General features: G+C 57.4%; 3 pseudogenes across 3 annotated transcripts; all 3 read left to right on the forward strand.

Moving 5' to 3' along the window:
* On the forward strand, window positions 1–3,704 carry LOC309649970 (uncharacterized protein SPEM3 pseudogene; annotated as a pseudogene). The gene is made up of 3 exons: window positions 1–957; window positions 1,106–1,163; window positions 1,282–3,704. The product of its transcript is annotated as an uncharacterized protein SPEM3 pseudogene (transcript).
* Window positions 3,705–6,326: 2,622 nt separating this feature from the next.
* LOC309649971 (uncharacterized protein SPEM3 pseudogene) lies at window positions 6,327–9,749 on the forward strand (annotated as a pseudogene). The gene is made up of 3 exons: window positions 6,327–7,002; window positions 7,151–7,208; window positions 7,327–9,749. The product of its transcript is annotated as an uncharacterized protein SPEM3 pseudogene (transcript).
* A 2,186-nt stretch (window positions 9,750–11,935) lies between these two features.
* On the forward strand, window positions 11,936–16,663 carry LOC309649972 (uncharacterized protein SPEM3 pseudogene; annotated as a pseudogene). Its single transcript has 3 exons — window positions 11,936–13,047; window positions 13,196–13,253; window positions 13,372–16,663. The product of its transcript is annotated as an uncharacterized protein SPEM3 pseudogene (transcript).
* Window positions 16,664–17,152: the final 489 nt, after the last annotated feature.

The following is a 17,152-nucleotide window of genomic DNA, read 5'->3' on the forward strand; positions in this document are numbered from 1 at the left end:
CCTCGGCCTCGAGGCCCCCTCTGCACGGGAGCCAGACTGGGAAAAATGAACTGAGCAGCAGCAAACGGGGGCGGGGGCGGGGGGCGGCAGGGCATGGCGAGAGGAATAAAGAGCGCCAGAGTCCAGGAAACATTGGTGGTCTGTGGCTTGGAAGCGCCACTCCTTCTGCCAGCCTGGGTCCCTGCCCTTGGCTTCCTGCAATAAGAAGCCAGTGTCCCCTTCTGGGCCTGAGGGTCCCCTTGGTTTAGTGGCCACAGTCCTGCCAGCAGGTCCCTCCTGGTCCTATACCATGCACTAAGTAGATCTGCAGCTGCAGACTCCAAACCACTGGTCTCTGGGCACCTCCTCTGTGTCTCAGCTGTCCCTGTCCCCAGAGAGCCTCATACAAGAAGCTGCTTCCAAACTGGGAGGTTCCACATCTGGGCAGGTCCAGCTCCACGCCCAGTGAAGGGCATGAAGAAGGCTGAGGCTCTGGACTCCAGCCAGGCCTTCCCCAGGGCTCTGAGGCCAAGGTCTTCCTAGTCTCAGGAGGGGCCAAGAGATGGAATGTGTCATTTGAACAAGTGAGCCAGAGGGTGGTGAGTGAATGATTGACCACTCGAGGGGAGGTGGGCCGGCCTCCGGGCCCTGTTTGACTGTCCAGGCTCAGCTTACCTGACCCTGGTTACCAGCGAATGCCACCCTGGGCCCTCCTTTTCCTCCCCCTCCCTCATTGTGACCCCAACCACCTGCCCCATTATGACCCAGTCCTTCTCCCCCTCTGGCTCCCAGTGAGTATGTGGAGGCCAGGGGGCCCAGGCAGTCCTGGGACCCGCGGCCATGGGTGAGCAAACCCACTACCGAGCCCAGCCGTGCTCTGGCACCAACCCCAGGAAATGCCAGGACCTAGGAGACTCAATTCTTCTGATCCTGGGCAGCTTCATCTTGCTCAACGTGGGGATCAACGTGGTGACTCTGGTCAGGGCAGGATCAGGGCAGTGGGGTTGGGGGAGCCCTGGGGTCTTGAAGGGGCTGAGGTGGGAGGGCTGCTGGGGTGTGGCCGGACAAGGGTTGGATTTCAGGGCTCACCCTGCTCCCGGCCTCCCCCCTCCCCTGCTTCCCTCAGCTCTGGAGGCATCTGAAGAGCTCCTTGCGGACACTCTTCCATCACGTTTTCCCCAAAGGTGAGTGGGCGCCAGCGTGGGCTCAGGGGACGTGGGCCTGTCCCCTTTCTTCTATCCCTGCCTCGATTCTCAGCCCCTCAGGAACCCAGGCCCTGTCCCATCTCGCCTTTCCCCGCAGACAAGCAAGCCAGCTGTGTAGGCAGCCATCGCATGTGCCTGCGCAGCTCCGTGGATCCCAACAACCTGTGCTCAAGAGTTTCTTCCCGCTTCCGCCATCGCCCAAGCTTCCTGCTCGGGCACCCAAACCACCTTGACTCCTGGATACCAGTCACAAAACATAAGAAGGCTTCTGGGTGCTGCTGGATGCCGCCTCAGTGTGGACGGGCTGGGGCTCCCATGGAGGCTCCACGGGGACTGTGGAAGGAGGGGGTAGTGGGAGCTGGCGAGGCCCCTCCGGTCACAGCCTTAAAGTCCCGAGCCACCTTTTACTCCAGGCAAGAGACATCTTCCACGCTCCGCAGGATGAGCAAGGTGGACGTGCTTCCACTCCGCCTGCCCCAAGAGAGCAAGACGAAGACCCCAGACTATGACCCAGCCCAGGCCCCAGCCCGGGCCCAGACCCGCCCCCCAGTTCAGCCCCCTGCGCATGCTCCTGCCAAGGCCCAGACCCTCTCCTCAGCCCACCCGCCTGAGCACACCCCCCCCCAGGCCGAGACCTGCTCCCGAGGCCACGCCCATGAGCACACTTCCGCCCAGGCCCAGGCCTTCTGCCCAGTGGACCCCACTGGGCGCACACCTGCCAAGGCCCAGAACTTCTCCTCAACCCAGCCCTCTGAGCACGCCCCACCTCAGGCCCAGACTTGCTCCACGTTCCACCCCCCTGAGCACACCACCCCCCAGGCCCAGACCCCCTCCCCAGCCCTCACCCCTGAGCGCAGCCCTGCCCAGGTCCATGGCCCTGAGCATCCCTCAGCCCATACCCCAGCCCAGGCCCAAGCCCAGGCCCCCTCCAATGCCTCAGTCCAGTCCCTGGGCCACACTTCTGTCTGCACCCTGACCCATGCTCATCTGACCTATACCCATGCCAACACTCTGGTCCCTCCCCCACCTTCGGCCCCAGTCCCTCCCCCAACTTCTGCCCCTGCTACTACTCCTGCCCTAGCCCCTACACCAGCCCCTGTCCCGATCTCTGCCACAACCTCTGTCCCAGTGCTGGTCATGGCCCTGACGACCACTCCAGTCCCTTCCACCACCCCTACCCCCATCCTAGCTTCTATTCCCTCTACCTTGTCTGCCTTCAGCCAAGGCCTCTCCTCCGGCCAGGTGGTCTACGATGCCCGCAGGGTAAAGCAGAACGTGGTCCATGTGTGTCCCCCTCAGAACTCTGGGTACTCCAGAAAGGACTTGGGTACCGTCTCCAGGCCCCAAGAGGGGCATGGTCTGGTGAGCTCTGGTACAGCTGAGCAAACACTGAAGCAATGTAGTGGGGACAGTGCCAAGCCCTCCACAGGATCCATACTGGGTTACCTGGAGTTGGGGAATATGGAATGGAAGACCTCAAATGATGCCAAAGGCAAATTTGTGCAGTCCAAGACCTTCCCTTACTGCAGCTTCCATCCTTGCAGTTCTGAGAAGAGAAACACGGACCCCCAGGCTCCAGTCTACCCCAAATTCCTGGTGTACTCCAAGGATGCTGCACCTTCTCAACCTTGCTTCCATTCTCCAACCAGTGCCCAGAGCTCACCATGCGCCATGCCTCCACCATGCACTCTTTCTCTGCCTCTTGTTTCTCCCGGATCCTTTGTCCTTCATCAACACAGCAACCACCAGAAGCCCTCCGCCTTAATACAACCCCCCACCTTTCCCCCAACCTCCAAGTCTCCTCCGTCTGTCCTCTCTTCCCAGGGCCCCATCCCTCCCCAGTTAGCCACGACGTCCCAAATCCCAAACCAGCCCCAACCCCCTGAACTTCGTGAGACTCTAGACCTCAACCAAGGCTCTGTCCTCCAAAGGACCCCAGGCCCTGCAAACGAGAGTAGACTTTGCAGAAACCCAGGCCTTACCCCAAATCCAGGCCTCCACAAGAACCCTCTAGGAACTGACTCTGTCCAAGCTTTGGGCCCACATCAGACCCGAAAGTTATTTAGATCTGAGGCAGTTCCTCGAAAGGAGGATGCAGGGCAGCACATACCATGGACTTCTGTCCCACCCAGTCAGAACTCCTGCTCTCCCAAGGCTCAGTTGACCTACAATGACCTGCAAACCTTCTCAGAGGTACCTGTGCTGATTGAGCTGCAATCATCCTCCCGGCGAGCAGGCAGCCAAGACTGGGTGTACCACCCCATGGATACAGTTCCTCCAGCCTGCCAGAGCTATCGCCAGATGTCTACGCCTCCCAAGACCAGCTGGAAGCCCTACTGTCCTGGGTCAGGCACCCGGCTAGGGCATGTGGTCTTTGACGCCCGCCAGAGACAGTTCAGAGCGGGCAGGGACAAATGCGAAGCTCTGTCTCCCAGGCGCCTTCACCGAGAGACATCCAACAACTCACCGGAGACCATCAAGGAGTGGGGATATCAGGGGACAGATATGCATGAGGAATAAAGAGACAAGAGAAGTGTTCTGTGGTTGTGTGAGGACATCCACCCCAGCCCCATCCCACAGGGCCTGATGAGGACCTAAACTATCCCTGCTTTCCCTCCATCGCTGCCTAGCTAAATCCGTTATCCCCAAGGCCCTAGAGCTGCATTGTCAATTACAGTAGCCACTAGCCAAATATGCCTATTAGAATATAAATTAGTTAAACTTAAGGAAAAGTAATTCTGTTAAAAATTAAGTGAAAAAGTTAAAAATTCTCTTCCTCAGGGAACAGAATTTCCCTGGCGTCCAATTCTGTTCCCTGGTGGTCCAGTTGTTGGGACTTGGCGCTTTCACTGCTGTGGCCGGGGTTCAATCCCTGGTCGGGGAACTCAGTCCCTGCAAGCTTCATGGCTTGGCCAAAAAAAGAAAAAAATTCTGTTCCTCAGTGTCATGATCTTCTAAGTGCTCAGTAGTCACATGGAGCTAGCGGATACTGTATTGGACAGCACAGATTTAGAACGTTTCCATCATCATGGAAAATGCTATTGGAGAGCAGTGCTTTAGAGTTTAGAGCAATTTTCCTTTCCCTGTCACCCACCCCCAGCATCTTAAAGCTCCCCCAGAGCCCAGAGAACTTAGTTCTTTTTAGGGTGGCTCAGAAGCCACCCTCTGGGGAGGAGGTAAGATGTAGGCATGGACACCCAACGCCTGATTTCCCCAGACTGTGAGAAAGAGCCCAGGCTTCAGTTTTCCTGATCTGGTCTCTTGGGTCACGACCAGAGGTATGCAAACTTGCCTCCCCCGTTCTGGGCTGTGTTTGGGGCTCGTGGTTACTGAGGGAGAAGACCTCTCTTGGTCAGTGACTAGGAAACCTTGTGTTTGAGGCTCCCCAAATTGAGCCTTGGATTCTGACGGTCCCCTCCTTCATAGGCCTCTAATTTTTTCCAGGTGTCTCCACTTAATTTTCTTGCCCATGGACTTAGGCCTAGTTCACTGTGGAGACAGACCCCTGGGAAAAAGGAATGTAAGAATTCCTGGTGGGGCTTCCCTGGTGGCACAGTGGTTGGGAATCTGCCTGCCGGTGCAGGGGACACGGGTTCGAGCCCTGGTCCGGGAAGATCCCACATGCCGCGGAACAGCTAAGCCCGTGTGCCACAAATACTGAGCCTGTGCTCTAGAGCCCATGAGCCACAACTGCTGAAGCCCGTGTGCCTAGGGCCCGTGCTCTGCCACAAGAGAAGCCACCGCAATGAGAGGCCCGCGCCCCGCAGCCAGGCGTAGCCCCCACCCGCTGCAACTAGAGAAAGCCCGCGTGCAGCAACGAAGACCCAATGCAGCCAAAAATAAATAAATAAATTAAGAAAAAAAAAAAAAAAAAAAAGAATTCCTGGTCCAGCATGCATTGGTCTAATCTGTGAGCGTGTCCCTGGTGTCCTATCTTTCTGTCCTATTATTCTGGCTCCTAGTTTCAGCCTGGACTTAAGCTGTGTCCATGATAGCACTGGCCGCTGAAAGCAATTTCCTTCCCCTCATAATTTTTCATTGCCCTGCCCTAGCCCAGCTGGAGTTTCCTCTGGACTTGATTTTCAGTCCTGATAACTCTTCTGTATACACACATAAGCTGCGAGATGGCAAAGTGTTTTCCCTGCCACCACTTGTGTGTCTGAGGTGGGCAACACTAATATGTCCCTTCCCTGAGTCAGATGTCCATCCCTGGGTCACTACAGGCACACTATCGGTGTGTTCTTGTCTAACATTACCACCACCGATTCCAAGGAGATACGTCCCAGCGGGAGAGCCCATTTCCAACACCTCTCTGGCTCAGCTCTGCCCTTGGACAAGTCATGTGCAACCTTTCTAGGCTTGCAGTCTCACCTCTAAAATGAAGTTATAATTGCATGCAAGAACCCTTCTAGATTTAAATGACCAGGGCTCCTCTACTCCCAAGTGAGAGGTAGAGTCCCCTATTTCTCCGCATGCCCTAGTGTATGTCCCTCATTATTATTGTTTGCTATTCAGATCCATCCTATTAGGCCTCTGGTCTAACCCCAAGGAGTTCGGCGCCGGGCGGCCGAATGGGCCGAGATGCTGTCCGTTCGGCGCCCTCTGACCACCTCCGCCTCCCTCACGGTGCTGGCCGAGGCCTCGTACCGGCGGGCCCCGGCTCCCAGCTCAGCGCTGCTCGTCCGCTCCTCCCAGTCCCTGCCCGACGTCCAGGCTACCGAGCACCTTCCGCCCCGGCCCACCTTCATGCCACTCAGCCGGAACCCGGGGGGCAATGCCAGCTACCAGGTGTATGACAGCCTGGAGCTGAAGCGGCAAGTGCAGGAGAGCCGAGCGCGGGCCAACTCGCTGCCGCCTTCCACCTCGGCCTCGAGGCCCCCTCTGCACGGGAGCCAGACTGGGAAAAATGAACTGAGCAGCAGCAAACGGGGGCGGGGGCGGGGGGCGGCAGGGCATGGCGAGAGGAATAAAGAGCGCCAGAGTCCAGGAAACATTGGTGGTCTGTGGCTTGGAAGCGCCACTCCTTCTGCCAGCCTGGGTCCCTGCCCTTGGCTTCCTGCAATAAGAAGCCAGTGTCCCCTTCTGGGCCTGAGGGTCCCCTTGGTTTAGTGGTCACAGTCCTGCCAGCAGGTCCCTCCTGGTCCTATACCATGCACTAAGTAGATCTGCAGCTGCAGACTCCAAACCACTGGTCTCTGGGCACCTCCTCTGTGTCTCAGCTGTCCCTGTCCCCAGAGAGCCTCATACAAGAAGCTGCTTCCAAACTGGGAGGTTCCACATCTGGGCAGGTCCAGCTCCACGCCCAGTGAAGGGCATGAAGAAGGCTGAGGCTCTGGACTCCAGCCAGGCCTTCCCCAGGGCTCTGAGGCCAAGGTCTTCCTAGTCTCAGGAGGGGCCAAGAGATGGAATGTGTCATTTGAACAAGTGAGCCAGAGGGTGGTGAGTGAATGATTGACCACTCGAGGGGAGGTGGGCCGGCCTCCGGGCCCTGTTTGACTGTCCAGGCTCAGCTTACCTGACCCTGGTTACCAGCGAATGCCACCCTGGGCCCTCCTTTTCCTCCCCCTCCCTCATTGTGACCCCAACCACCTGCCCCATTATGACCCAGTCCTTCTCCCCCTCTGGCTCCCAGTGAGTATGTGGAGGCCAGGGGGCCCAGGCAGTCCTGGGACCCGCGGCCATGGGTGAGCAAACCCACTACCGAGCCCAGCCGTGCTCTGGCACCAACCCCAGGAAATGCCAGGACCTAGGAGACTCAATTCTTCTGATCCTGGGCAGCTTCATCTTGCTCAACGTGGGGATCAACGTGGTGACTCTGGTCAGGGCAGGATCAGGGCAGTGGGGTTGGGGGAGCCCTGGGGTCTTGAAGGGGCTGAGGTGGGAGGGCTGCTGGGGTGTGGCCGGACAAGGGTTGGATTTCAGGGCTCACCCTGCTCCCGGCCTCCCCCCTCCCCTGCTTCCCTCAGCTCTGGAGGCATCTGAAGAGCTCCTTGCGGACACTCTTCCATCACGTTTTCCCCAAAGGTGAGTGGGCGCCAGCGTGGGCTCAGGGGACGTGGGCCTGTCCCCTTTCTTCTATCCCTGCCTCGATTCTCAGCCCCTCAGGAACCCAGGCCCTGTCCCATCTCGCCTTTCCCCGCAGACAAGCAAGCCAGCTGTGTAGGCAGCCATCGCATGTGCCTGCGCAGCTCCGTGGATCCCAACAACCTGTGCTCAAGAGTTTCTTCCCGCTTCCGCCATCGCCCAAGCTTCCTGCTCGGGCACCCAAACCACCTTGACTCCTGGATACCAGTCACAAAACATAAGAAGGCTTCTGGGTGCTGCTGGATGCCGCCTCAGTGTGGACGGGCTGGGGCTCCCATGGAGGCTCCACGGGGACTGTGGAAGGAGGGGGTAGTGGGAGCTGGCGAGGCCCCTCCGGTCACAGCCTTAAAGTCCCGAGCCACCTTTTACTCCAGGCAAGAGACATCTTCCACGCTCCGCAGGATGAGCAAGGTGGACGTGCTTCCACTCCGCCTGCCCCAAGAGAGCAAGACGAAGACCCCAGACTATGACCCAGCCCAGGCCCCAGCCCGGGCCCAGACCCGCCCCCCAGTTCAGCCCCCTGCGCATGCTCCTGCCAAGGCCCAGACCCTCTCCTCAGCCCACCCGCCTGAGCACACCCCCCCCCAGGCCGAGACCTGCTCCCGAGGCCACGCCCATGAGCACACTTCCGCCCAGGCCCAGGCCTTCTGCCCAGTGGACCCCACTGGGCGCACACCTGCCAAGGCCCAGAACTTCTCCTCAACCCAGCCCTCTGAGCACGCCCCACCTCAGGCCCAGACTTGCTCCACGTTCCACCCCCCTGAGCACACCACCCCCCAGGCCCAGACCCCCTCCCCAGCCCTCACCCCTGAGCGCAGCCCTGCCCAGGTCCATGGCCCTGAGCATCCCTCAGCCCATACCCCAGCCCAGGCCCAAGCCCAGGCCCCCTCCAATGCCTCAGTCCAGTCCCTGGGCCACACTTCTGTCTGCACCCTGACCCATGCTCATCTGACCTATACCCATGCCAACACTCTGGTCCCTCCCCCACCTTCGGCCCCAGTCCCTCCCCCAACTTCTGCCCCTGCTACTACTCCTGCCCTAGCCCCTACACCAGCCCCTGTCCCGATCTCTGCCACAACCTCTGTCCCAGTGCTGGTCATGGCCCTGACGACCACTCCAGTCCCTTCCACCACCCCTACCCCCATCCTAGCTTCTATTCCCTCTACCTTGTCTGCCTTCAGCCAAGGCCTCTCCTCCGGCCAGGTGGTCTACGATGCCCGCAGGGTAAAGCAGAACGTGGTCCATGTGTGTCCCCCTCAGAACTCTGGGTACTCCAGAAAGGACTTGGGTACCGTCTCCAGGCCCCAAGAGGGGCATGGTCTGGTGAGCTCTGGTACAGCTGAGCAAACACTGAAGCAATGTAGTGGGGACAGTGCCAAGCCCTCCACAGGATCCATACTGGGTTACCTGGAGTTGGGGAATATGGAATGGAAGACCTCAAATGATGCCAAAGGCAAATTTGTGCAGTCCAAGACCTTCCCTTACTGCAGCTTCCATCCTTGCAGTTCTGAGAAGAGAAACACGGACCCCCAGGCTCCAGTCTACCCCAAATTCCTGGTGTACTCCAAGGATGCTGCACCTTCTCAACCTTGCTTCCATTCTCCAACCAGTGCCCAGAGCTCACCATGCGCCATGCCTCCACCATGCACTCTTTCTCTGCCTCTTGTTTCTCCCGGATCCTTTGTCCTTCATCAACACAGCAACCACCAGAAGCCCTCCGCCTTAATACAACCCCCCACCTTTCCCCCAACCTCCAAGTCTCCTCCGTCTGTCCTCTCTTCCCAGGGCCCCATCCCTCCCCAGTTAGCCACGACGTCCCAAATCCCAAACCAGCCCCAACCCCCTGAACTTCGTGAGACTCTAGACCTCAACCAAGGCTCTGTCCTCCAAAGGACCCCAGGCCCTGCAAACGAGAGTAGACTTTGCAGAAACCCAGGCCTTACCCCAAATCCAGGCCTCCACAAGAACCCTCTAGGAACTGACTCTGTCCAAGCTTTGGGCCCACATCAGACCCGAAAGTTATTTAGATCTGAGGCAGTTCCTCGAAAGGAGGATGCAGGGCAGCACATACCATGGACTTCTGTCCCACCCAGTCAGAACTCCTGCTCTCCCAAGGCTCAGTTGACCTACAATGACCTGCAAACCTTCTCAGAGGTACCTGTGCTGATTGAGCTGCAATCATCCTCCCGGCGAGCAGGCAGCCAAGACTGGGTGTACCACCCCATGGATACAGTTCCTCCAGCCTGCCAGAGCTATCGCCAGATGTCTACGCCTCCCAAGACCAGCTGGAAGCCCTACTGTCCTGGGTCAGGCACCCGGCTAGGGCATGTGGTCTTTGACGCCCGCCAGAGACAGTTCAGAGCGGGCAGGGACAAATGCGAAGCTCTGTCTCCCAGGCGCCTTCACCGAGAGACATTCAACAACTCACCGGAGACCATCAAGGAGTGGGGATATCAGGGGACAGATATGCATGAGGAATAAAGAGACAAGAGAAGTGTTCTGTGGTTGTGTGAGGACATCCACCCCAGCCCCATCCCACAGGGCCTGATGAGGACCTAAACTATCCCTGCTTTCCCTCCATCGCTGCCTAGCTAAATCCGTTATCCCCAAGGCCCTAGAGCTGCATTGTCAATTACAGTAGCCACTAGCCAAATATGCCTATTAGAATATAAATTAGTTAAACTTAAGGAAAAGTAATTCTGTTAAAAATTAAGTGAAAAAGTTAAAAATTCTCTTCCTCAGGGAACAGAATTTCCCTGGCGTCCAATTCTGTTCCCTGGTGGTCCAGTTGTTGGGACTTGGCGCTTTCACTGCTGTGGCCGGGGTTCAATCCCTGGTCGGGGAACTCAGTCCCTGCAAGCTTCATGGCTTGGCCAAAAAAAGAAAAAAATTCTGTTCCTCAGTGTCATGATCTTCTAAGTGCTCAGTAGTCACATGGAGCTAGCGGATACTGTATTGGACAGCACAGATTTAGAACGTTTCCATCATCATGGAAAATGCTATTGGAGAGCAGTGCTTTAGAGTTTAGAGCAATTTTCCTTTCCCTGTCACCCACCCCCAGCATCTTAAAGCTCCCCCAGAGCCCAGAGAACTTAGTTCTTTTTAGGGTGGCTCAGAAGCCACCCTCTGGGGAGGAGGTAAGATGTAGGCATGGACACCCAACGCCTGATTTCCCCAGACTGTGAGAAAGAGCCCAGGCTTCAGTTTTCCTGATCTGGTCTCTTGGGTCACGACCAGAGGTATGCAAACTTGCCTCCCCCGTTCTGGGCTGTGTTTGGGGCTCGTGGTTACTGAGGGAGAAGACCTCTCTTGGTCAGTGACTAGGAAACCTTGTGTTTGAGGCTCCCCAAATTGAGCCTTGGATTCTGACGGTCCCCTCCTTCATAGGCCTCTAATTTTTTCCAGGTGTCTCCACTTAATTTTCTTGCCCATGGACTTAGGCCTAGTTCACTGTGGAGACAGACCCCTGGGAAAAAGGAATGTAAGAATTCCTGGTGGGGCTTCCCTGGTGGCACAGTGGTTGGGAATCTGCCTGCCGGTGCAGGGGACACGGGTTCGAGCCCTGGTCCGGGAAGATCCCACATGCCGCGGAACAGCTAAGCCCGTGTGCCACAAATACTGAGCCTGTGCTCTAGAGCCCATGAGCCACAACTGCTGAAGCCCGTGTGCCTAGGGCCCGTGCTCTGCCACAAGAGAAGCCACCGCAATGAGAGGCCCGCGCCCCGCAGCCAGGCGTAGCCCCCACCCGCTGCAACTAGAGAAAGCCCGCGTGCAGCAACGAAGACCCAATGCAGCCAAAAATAAATAAATAAATTAAGAAAAAAAAAAAAAAAAAAAAGAATTCCTGGTCCAGCATGCATTGGTCTAATCTGTGAGCGTGTCCCTGGTGTCCTATCTTTCTGTCCTATTATTCTGGCTCCTAGTTTCAGCCTGGACTTAAGCTGTGTCCATGATAGCACTGGCCGCTGAAAGCAATTTCCTTCCCCTCATAATTTTTCATTGCCCTGCCCTAGCCCAGCTGGAGTTTCCTCTGGACTTGATTTTCAGTCCTGATAACTCTTCTGTATACACACATAAGCTGCGAGATGGCAAAGTGTTTTCCCTGCCACCACTTGTGTGTCTGAGGTGGGCAACACTAATATGTCCCTTCCCTGAGTCAGATGTCCATCCCTGGGTCACTACAGGCACACTATCGGTGTGTTCTTGTCTAACATTACCACCACCGATTCCAAGGAGATACGTCCCAGCGGGAGAGCCCATTTCCAACACCTCTCTGGCTCAGCTCTGCCCTTGGACAAGTCATGTGCAACCTTTCTAGGCTTGCAGTCTCACCTCTAAAATGAAGTTATAATTGCATGCAAGAACCCTTCTAGATTTAAATGACCAGGGCTCCTCTACTCCCAAGTGAGAGGTAGAGTCCCCTATTTCTCCGCATGCCCTAGTGTATGTCCCTCATTATTATTGTTTGCTATTCAGATCCATCCTATTAGGCCTCTGGTCTAACCCCAAGGAGTTCGGCGCCGGGCGGCCGAATGGGCCGAGATGCTGTCCGTTCGGCGCCCTCTGACCACCTCCGCCTCCCTCACGGTGCTGGCCGAGGCCTCGTACCGGCGGGCCCCGGCTCCCAGCTCAGCGCTGCTCGTCCGCTCCTCCCAGTCCCTGCCCGACGTCCAGGCTACCGAGCACCTTCCGCCCCGGCCCACCTTCATGCCACTCAGCCGGAACCCGGGGGGCAATGCCAGCTACCAGGTGTATGACAGCCTGGAGCTGAAGCGGCAAGTGCAGGAGAGCCGAGCGCGGGCCAACTCGCTGCCGCCTTCCACCTCGGCCTCGAGGCCCCCTCTGCACGGGAGCCAGACTGGGAAAAATGAACTGAGCAGCAGCAAACGGGGGCGGGGGCGGGGGGCGGCAGGGCATGGCGAGAGGAATAAAGAGCGCCAGAGTCCAGGAAACATTGGTGGTCTGTGGCTTGGAAGCGCCACTCCTTCTGCCAGCCTGGGTCCCTGCCCTTGGCTTCCTGCAATAAGAAGCCAGTGTCCCCTTCTGGGCCTGAGGGTCCCCTTGGTTTAGTGGCCACAGTCCTGCCAGCAGGCCCCTCCTGGTCCTATACCATGCACTAAGTAGATCTGCAGCTGCAGACTCCAAACCACTGGTCTCTGGGCACCTCCTCTGTGTCTCAGCTGTCCCTGTCCCCAGAGAGCCTCATACAAGAAGCTGCTTCCAAACTGGGAGGTTCCACATCTGGGCAGGTCCAGCTCCACGCCCAGTGAAGGGCATGAAGAAGGCTGAGGCTCTGGACTCCAGCCAGGCCTTCCCCAGGGCTCTGAGGCCAAGGTCTTCCTAGTCTCAGGAGGGGCCAAGAGATGGAATGTGTCATTTGAACAAGTGAGCCAGAGGGTGGTGAGTGAATGATTGACCACTCGAGGGGAGGTGGGCCGGCCTCCGGGCCCTGTTTGACTGTCCAGGCTCAGCTTACCTGACCCTGGTTACCAGCGAATGCCACCCTGGGCCCTCCTTTTCCTCCCCCTCCCTCATTGTGACCCCAACCACCTGCCCCATTATGACCCAGTCCTTCTCCCCCTCTGGCTCCCAGTGAGTATGTGGAGGCCAGGGGGCCCAGGCAGTCCTGGGACCCGCGGCCATGGGTGAGCAAACCCACTACCGAGCCCAGCCGTGCTCTGGCACCAACCCCAGGAAATGCCAGGACCTAGGAGACTCAATTCTTCTGATCCTGGGCAGCTTCATCTTGCTCAACGTGGGGATCAACGTGGTGACTCTGGTCAGGGCAGGATCAGGGCAGTGGGGTTGGGGGAGCCCTGGGGTCTTGAAGGGGCTGAGGTGGGAGGGCTGCTGGGGTGTGGCCGGACAAGGGTTGGATTTCAGGGCTCACCCTGCTCCCGGCCTCCCCCCTCCCCTGCTTCCCTCAGCTCTGGAGGCATCTGAAGAGCTCCTTGCGGACACTCTTCCATCACGTTTTCCCCAAAGGTGAGTGGGCGCCAGCGTGGGCTCAGGGGACGTGGGCCTGTCCCCTTTCTTCTATCCCTGCCTCGATTCTCAGCCCCTCAGGAACCCAGGCCCTGTCCCATCTCGCCTTTCCCCGCAGACAAGCAAGCCAGCTGTGTAGGCAGCCATCGCATGTGCCTGCGCAGCTCCGTGGATCCCAACAACCTGTGCTCAAGAGTTTCTTCCCGCTTCCGCCATCGCCCAAGCTTCCTGCTCGGGCACCCAAACCACCTTGACTCCTGGATACCAGTCACAAAACATAAGAAGGCTTCTGGGTGCTGCTGGATGCCGCCTCAGTGTGGACGGGCTGGGGCTCCCATGGAGGCTCCACGGGGACTGTGGAAGGAGGGGGTAGTGGGAGCTGGCGAGGCCCCTCCGGTCACAGCCTTAAAGTCCCGAGCCACCTTTTACTCCAGGCAAGAGACATCTTCCACGCTCCGCAGGATGAGCAAGGTGGACGTGCTTCCACTCCGCCTGCCCCAAGAGAGCAAGACGAAGACCCCAGACTATGACCCAGCCCAGGCCCCAGCCCGGGCCCAGACCCGCCCCCCAGTTCAGCCCCCTGCGCATGCTCCTGCCAAGGCCCAGACCCTCTCCTCAGCCCACCCGCCTGAGCACACCCCCCCCCAGGCCGAGACCTGCTCCCGAGGCCACGCCCATGAGCACACTTCCGCCCAGGCCCAGGCCTTCTGCCCAGTGGACCCCACTGGGCGCACACCTGCCAAGGCCCAGAACTTCTCCTCAACCCAGCCCTCTGAGCACGCCCCACCTCAGGCCCAGACTTGCTCCACGTTCCACCCCCCTGAGCACACCACCCCCCAGGCCCAGACCCCCTCCCCAGCCCTCACCCCTGAGCGCAGCCCTGCCCAGGTCCATGGCCCTGAGCATCCCTCAGCCCATACCCCAGCCCAGGCCCAAGCCCAGGCCCCCTCCAATGCCTCAGTCCAGTCCCTGGGCCACACTTCTGTCTGCACCCTGACCCATGCTCATCTGACCTATACCCATGCCAACACTCTGGTCCCTCCCCCACCTTCGGCCCCAGTCCCTCCCCCAACTTCTGCCCCTGCTACTACTCCTGCCCTAGCCCCTACACCAGCCCCTGTCCCGATCTCTGCCACAACCTCTGTCCCAGTGCTGGTCATGGCCCTGACGACCACTCCAGTCCCTTCCACCACCCCTACCCCCATCCTAGCTTCTATTCCCTCTACCTTGTCTGCCTTCAGCCAAGGCCTCTCCTCCGGCCAGGTGGTCTACGATGCCCGCAGGGTAAAGCAGAACGTGGTCCATGTGTGTCCCCCTCAGAACTCTGGGTACTCCAGAAAGGACTTGGGTACCGTCTCCAGGCCCCAAGAGGGGCATGGTCTGGTGAGCTCTGGTACAGCTGAGCAAACACTGAAGCAATGTAGTGGGGACAGTGCCAAGCCCTCCACAGGATCCATACTGGGTTACCTGGAGTTGGGGAATATGGAATGGAAGACCTCAAATGATGCCAAAGGCAAATTTGTGCAGTCCAAGACCTTCCCTTACTGCAGCTTCCATCCTTGCAGTTCTGAGAAGAGAAACACGGACCCCCAGGCTCCAGTCTACCCCAAATTCCTGGTGTACTCCAAGGATGCTGCACCTTCTCAACCTTGCTTCCATTCTCCAACCAGTGCCCAGAGCTCACCATGCGCCATGCCTCCACCATGCACTCTTTCTCTGCCTCTTGTTTCTCCCGGATCCTTTGTCCTTCATCAACACAGCAACCACCAGAAGCCCTCCGCCTTAATACAACCCCCCACCTTTCCCCCAACCTCCAAGTCTCCTCCGTCTGTCCTCTCTTCCCAGGGCCCCATCCCTCCCCAGTTAGCCACGACGTCCCAAACCCCAAACCAGCCCCAACCCCCTGAACTTCGTGAGACTCTAGACCTCAACCAAGGCTCTGTCCTCCAAAGGACCCCAGGCCCTGCAAACGAGAGTAGACTTTGCAGAAACCCAGGCCTTACCCCAAATCCAGGCCTCCACAAGAACCCTCTAGGAACTGACTCTGTCCAAGCTTTGGGCCCACATCAGACCCGAAAGTTATTTAGATCTGAGGCAGTTCCTCGAAAGGAGGATGCAGGGCAGCACATACCATGGACTTCTGTCCCACCCAGTCAGAACTCCTGCTCTCCCAAGGCTCAGTTGACCTACAATGACCTGCAAACCTTCTCAGAGGTACCTGTGCTGATTGAGCTGCAATCATCCTCCCGGCGAGCAGGCAGCCAAGACTGGGTGTACCACCCCATGGATACAGTTCCTCCAGCCTGCCAGAGCTATCGCCAGATGTCTACGCCTCCCAAGACCAGCTGGAAGCCCTACTGTCCTGGGTCAGGCACCCGGCTAGGGCATGTGGTCTTTGACGCCCGCCAGAGACAGTTCAGAGCGGGCAGGGACAAATGCGAAGCTCTGTCTCCCAGGCGCCTTCACCGAGAGACATCCAACAACTCACCGGAGACCATCAAGGAGTGGGGATATCAGGGGACAGATATGCATGAGGAATAAAGAGACAAGAGAAGTGTTCTGTGGTTGTGTGAGGACATCCACCCCAGCCCCATCCCACAGGGCCTGATGAGGACCTAAACTATCCCTGCTTTCCCTCCATCGCTGCCTAGCTAAATCCGTTATCCCCAAGGCCCTAGAGCTGCATTGTCAATTACAGTAGCCACTAGCCAAATATGCCTATTAGAATATAAATTAGTTAAACTTAAGGAAAAGTAATTCTGTTAAAAATTAAGTGAAAAAGTTAAAAATTCTCTTCCTCAGGGAACAGAATTTCCCTGGCGTCCAATTCTGTTCCCTGGTGGTCCAGTTGTTGGGACTTGGCGCTTTCACTGCTGTGGCCGGGGTTCAATCCCTGGTCGGGGAACTCAGTCCCTGCAAGCTTCATGGCTTGGCCAAAAAAAGAAAAAAATTCTGTTCCTCAGTGTCATGATCTTCTAAGTGCTCAGTAGTCACATGGAGCTAGCGGATACTGTATTGGACAGCACAGATTTAGAACGTTTCCATCATCATGGAAAATGCTATTGGAGAGCAGTGCTTTAGAGTTTAGAGCAATTTTCCTTTCCCTGTCACCCACCCCCAGCATCTTAAAGCTCCCCCAGAGCCCAGAGAACTTAGTTCTTTTTAGGGTGGCTCAGAAGCCACCCTCTGGGGAGGAGGTAAGATGTAGGCATGGACACCCAACGCCTGATTTCCCCAGACTGTGAGAAAGAGCCCAGGCTTCAGTTTTCCTGATCTGGTCTCTTGGGTCACGACCAGAGGTATGCAAACTTGCCTCCCCCGTTCTGGGCTGTGTTTGGGGCTCGTGGTTACTGAGGGAGAAGACCTCTCTTGGTCAGTGACTAGGAAACCTTGTGTTTGAGGCTCCCCAAATTGAGCCTTGGATTCTGACGGTCCCCTCCTTCATAGGCCTCTAAATTTTTCCAGGTGTCTCCACTTAATTTTCTTGCCCATGGACTTAGGCCTAGTTCACTGTGGAGACAGACCCCTGGGAAAAAGGAATGTAAGAATTCCTGGTCCAGCATGCATTGGTCTAATCTGTGAGCGTGTCTCTGGTGTCCTATCTTTCTGTCCTATTATTCTGGCTCCTAGTTTCAGCCTGGACTTAAGCTGTGTCCATGATAGCACTGGCCGCTGAAAGCAATTTCCTTCCCCTCATAATTTTTCATTGCCCTGCCCTAGCCCAGCTGGAGTTTCCTCTGGACTTGATTTTCAGTCCTGATAACTCTTCTGTATACACACATAAGCTGCGAGATTGCAAAGTGTTTTCCCTGCCACCACTTGTGTGTCTGAGGTGGGCAACACTAATATGTCCCTTCCCTGAGTCAGATGTCCATCCCTGGGTCACTACAGGCACACTA

This window comes from Balaenoptera physalus, assembly GCF_965194825.1.
Source record: "Balaenoptera physalus genome assembly, chromosome: 20".
Lineage (NCBI taxonomy): Eukaryota > Metazoa > Chordata > Mammalia > Artiodactyla > Balaenopteridae > Balaenoptera > Balaenoptera physalus.